Below are 5,195 nucleotides of genomic sequence, written 5' to 3'. Positions count from 1 at the left end.
AACAGAGGCAACCAAAGAACTGTGGTTCATTTGCTTCGCAAAAAAACTATTATTCAAAGATTAATGTTGTAAATTTGGATGTGGATTGTGGAATATTTTTTAAGGACTCACAGAAGCGTGGATTTTTAAAGACTTTTTTCAAGGACTCGCAGAAGAGTGGATTTTTAAGGAATAGGTTTTCGAGGACTCACAGAAGTGTGGATTTTTAAAGAATATGTTTTCAAGGACTCCCAGGAGCGTGGATTTTCAAATCTTGAATATTTTTCAAGGACATCTAGGAGCGTGGATTTTTAAAGAATATTTTTCAAGGACTCACAGAAGCGTGGATTTTCAAATCTTGAATATTTTTTCAAGGATTTTTAAAGAATATTTTTCAAGGACTCCCAGGAGCGTGGATTTTTAAAGAATATTTTTCAAGAACTCACAGAAGCGTGCAGTTTTCAAGAATAGCTTTTAAGGCCCAAAGAAACGTGGTTTTTTAAAGAATATTTTTTAAGGACTCACAGAAGCGTGGATTTTTAAAGAATAGTTTTTAACGACTCACAGAAGTGTGGATTTTTAAACAATAGTTTTTCAAGGACTCTCAGGAGCGTGGATTTTTAAAGAATATTTTTTCATGGACTCTCAGAAGCGTTGAGTTTTAAAGAATATTTGTTCAAGGACTCACAGGAGCGTGGAGTTTTAATGAATAGTTTTTAAGGACTCACAGAAGCGTGTATTTATAAAGAATATTTTTAAGGACCAACAGAAGCGTGGATTTTTTAAATAAATACAAGCCATAACGGGACCCTTCATTATCGGTTTCAACAAATTGAAATACATTTTTTTCTATTTAATTCGAACATACACTAATTGCAGAATGTCTTCTTTTGAAGGTCCACACAGTCGATTGATATTGTGTTCCGGACTCTTACGCCGAGAATATTTACACTTCATAACATTTTCAATAAGTTTTCTTGACATTTTCAAGTCTGAAGATGGGATCCATCGGCCCACTCCTTCTACTAAATCAAACATAAAGTGTCAAAATTAAAAAAACAATCAATTTAATTTCAAGCGAATGTAGTTATCTATTTGATCCACATCGTAATATTTTTCCAAAGCTACATGAAATCCGATGATGGGGTTTATAGGGCACCTTCTTCTGGTAGCTCATATAAAGCGAACATATGCGGACTAAACATTACAATATTTATACTAATTATAGATTTAGTAAAAGTATCAGGTATATAGTTTCATCAGCTTCCCCACAAACTGTCACAATACTCCGCATCAGCACTAGACAGTAATTAAAAACTGAAAACTATTCGGAAGTAATGAATCGGGCAACTTTCTGTTCTGATTCAAGTCATGTTCCTGATACAACAAATTATAATCTAATAGGTGCCAAAAATTAATTGTGGCAATAGATTCCTAAGAGGTGTCCGTACATTTATCTTATAACCAATTTTTTTTGATGAAGTGAACCACTGTGTTAACGATCCTTCATCCTATTTCCATTCGCATTATTTGTCATGACTTTTGTCTTTTGTTATTCTTTCGTTTTGTTTATAAGGGCTTAGTTTTGTTAACTGTTGTCCATGTTTGTGTTGTTTTTTTGTTTTTTCATGTGGTTAGTCAACTGAGTTTCGGAAATGTTTTTATAAATGAAAAAATATTTTTCTTGTCTTTTTTAAGTTATTTTTGTATTTTTACATTTATAAATATAATACCAGTTATCCTGTCTCCTAAATACATACATATATTTGCGGTTGATACAACAACAAATGCAAAAAAATATTATTTTTATTTTGTTCTTCATTGATAACTTTTTGTTTACACACACATGTTTATTTTTATGTTTCCTTCTCCTTTCTTTCTTTTCTTTATTTAATTTGTCATTTTTTGAGGATAATATTTTTATGAGCGGTAACATATTTTTTATGACAGCTTGTTGTTTTAATTTGGCTGATTTATGTGGTTGGTAGGCCCTTCATGTGCACTTGATTTTCCCTACTTCTTTTTCGTCGCATTGGAGAGGAGTGCGAGGAGGGGATCAAAGAAAAAGAAGCTGAAGGAAGCCAAAATACCACAAACCCTTGAGAATTGTAACTTTAACGACCATTGGGATTCGTTAAACTTTTTTGGAAACACGTGGCTGCTGTTTCGGCTGGCGAAAAGTGTGCTAATAAACATCAAATTTGTTATGATGATGACGTGCGTGAGAGTCAGCGAACAAACGAGTGTGTGTATGTGTGTGGGTGGGCGTCATCGCGAATTTGTTTATTAAAAGATTGTTACAACAGCAACAAAGTTAATATATAATATTCTTTGGTCGTTGTTGTCTTTAAAATAAAGGTGAATAAATTTTTGTTAGGAGCGGAGAAGAGGTATGGGGAATTGCCGAACAATCTTAAAGTTTATGCCATAACAAAAATATTGTTATATATATTTTATGTTCATATTAAATGAGATTCATAAATTTAGTGGCAATATTTGGAAATAGTGGCACCTCATTATTTTTATTACTTAATTACGGAAAACATATTTTTTTTGTAGACATATGAAGAGGTTAGATATAATACTGCTAAAAAATAGCCCATTTCTTTCTCTCTCTTTATTCTGCTCCTTGTATTGATTTAAGATTTAAGTATTTTCAAATTAGTTGCAATTATGGTCCCCTGCTATTCAACTAACTATCTTCCCTGGCCACACCAATTTGTGGCCACCATTTTCTGCAACATTTATTTTGAAAAATTAATGAACTTCATTATTGCTAATTAGTTTGGCGTTTTGAATATTCTAGCGAGATCGACCCCTCCTAAAACACACACACACCCATAAATACATAAACTTACTTGACTCCATTATAAGCAATTTCCAGCAAATGCTATGGCCGCCAAAATGGACAAAAAATCTGAATACATATTTTTCAAGATTTTGTTGCATTTTTTCGTTTAGAGAAGAAGCCATAGAAGAAAGGAAAAAGGCAATAAAACTACTTAATGGTTCATAATTTATGCACAATGGGCCAAACATACAAAGCTGTTTAGTCCAGCCACAAGAAATTGTATAGAAAAGCATGCAGAGGCAGCAAACTTCTGGAAGCCTGAGCTCAGTCGAAACAGAAAAACGAAGCTAAATTTAAACAAAAAATTCAATTCTTTCCCATTTATGAAACTTTTCTGCTTCTTCTTGGTTTTTTTCTTCCGTGGTCTTTTTTTATATCAGCTTGAGTTTGCCATTTTATTTGGGTTTCTTCAAGAACATTTTTGGGGCTAGAAGAAACTGAGGAGGGGGAGTTATTGGGAGTGAGCATATTGTATTTGCAAGACATTCATTCATATCTATAATGGCAACAATAACGAAAATGTCAATTGAACAATTTGTTTGGTACATTGAGTCCATAAAAACGGCTCATAAATATGATTTAAATGCCAACAATTTCATTTGTAATTGAAATACAATGCAATATTTATGTAATGAGGTTTTCTAAGTAATTTTATTAAAGGACTAGAACTAAAAATTTTTTGTGAAATAACGGGATCTACATAAGAGTGAATTTGCTTAATATTTTCAGGACCCACAAAAGAAAATATTTTAACACAGGCGTGGTTTTTTTTAAAATGAGTTTTTCTAGACGTGGATTTCTTAAAATGAGTTTTTCTAGACTTTACAGAGGCGTGGATTTCTTAAAATAAGTTTTTCGAGACTTAACAGAGGCTTGGATTTCTTAAAATGAATTTTTCTAGACTTTACAGAGGCGTGGATTTCTAAAAATGAGTTTTTCTAGACTTTACAGAGGCTTGGATTTCTTAAAATGAGTTTTTCTAGACTTAACAGAGGCGTGGATTTCTTAAAATATGTTTTTCTAGACTTAACAGAGGCGTGGATTTCTTAAAATATGTTTTTCTAGACTTTACAGAGGCGTGGATTTCTTAAAATTAGTTTTTCTAGACTTTACAGAGGCGTGGATTTCTTAAAATTAGTTTTTCTAGACTTTACAGAGGCGTGGATTTCTTAAAATTAGTTTTTCTAGACTTTACAGAGGCGTGGATTTCTTAAAATTAGTTTTTCTAGACTTTACAGAGGCGTGGATTTCTTAAAATTAGTTTTTCTAGACTTTACAGAGGCGTGGATTTCTTAAAATTAGTTTTTCTAGACTTTACAGAGGCGTGGATTTCTTAAAATTAGTTTTTCTAGACTTTACAGAGGCGTGGATTTCTTAAAATTAGTTTTTCTAGACTTTACAGAGGCGTGGATTTCTTAAAATTAGTTTTTCTAGACTTTACAGAGGCGTGGATTTCTTAAAATTAGTTTTTCTAGACTTTACAGAGGCGTGGATTTCTTAAAATTAGTTTTTCTAGACTTTACAGAGGCGTGGATTTCTTAAAATTAGTTTTTCTAGACTTTACAGAGGCGTGGATTTCTTAAAATTAGTTTTTCTACACTTTACAGAGGCGTGGATTTCTTAAAATGAGTTTTTCTAGACTTTACAGAGGCGTGGATTTCTTAAAATGAGTTTTTCTAGACTTTACAGAGGCGTGGGTTTCTTAAAATGAGTTTTTTTTAGACTTTACAGAGGCGTGGATTTCTTAAAATATGTTTTTCTAGACTTAACAGAGGCGTGGATTTCTTAAAATAAGTTTTTCTAGACTTAACAGAGGCGTGGATTTCTTAAAATATGTTTTTCTAGACTTAACAGAGGCGTGGATTTCTTAAAATATGTTTTTCTAGACTTAACAGAGGCGTGGATTTCTTAAAATATGTTTTTCTAGACTTAACAGAGGCGTGGATTTCTTAAAAAAAAATTTTTTTTCAAGGGGTAACCAAGAGGCGTGGATTTCTTAAAAAAAATTTTTTTTTCAAGGGGTAACCAAGAGGCGTGGATTTCTTAAAAAAAAATTTTTTTTCAAGGGGTAACCAGAGGCGTGGATTTCTTAAAATATGTTTTTCTAGACTTAACAGAGGCGTGGATTTCTTAAAATATGTTTTTCTAGACTTAACAGAGGCGTGGATTTCTTAAAATTAGTTTTTCTAGACTTTACAGAGGCGCCTATTGGTCTTAAAAATAATTTTGTTAGGCTTAAGATTTCTTAAAAAAATATTTTTTAGGCTTAAGATTTCTTAAAAAATATTTTTTAGGCTTAAGATTTCTTAAAAAATATTTTTTAGGTCTTAGATTTCTTACAAATATTTTCGAAACTTAACAGGGA

The sequence above is a fragment of the Musca vetustissima genome, unplaced genomic scaffold, assembly GCF_032173495.1.
Source record: "Musca vetustissima isolate MV318-11 ecotype Yass unplaced genomic scaffold, APGP_CSIRO_Mvet_v1 utg14204, whole genome shotgun sequence".
Taxonomy (NCBI): domain Eukaryota; kingdom Metazoa; phylum Arthropoda; class Insecta; order Diptera; family Muscidae; genus Musca; species Musca vetustissima.
This window is presented reverse-complemented; position numbering follows the sequence as displayed.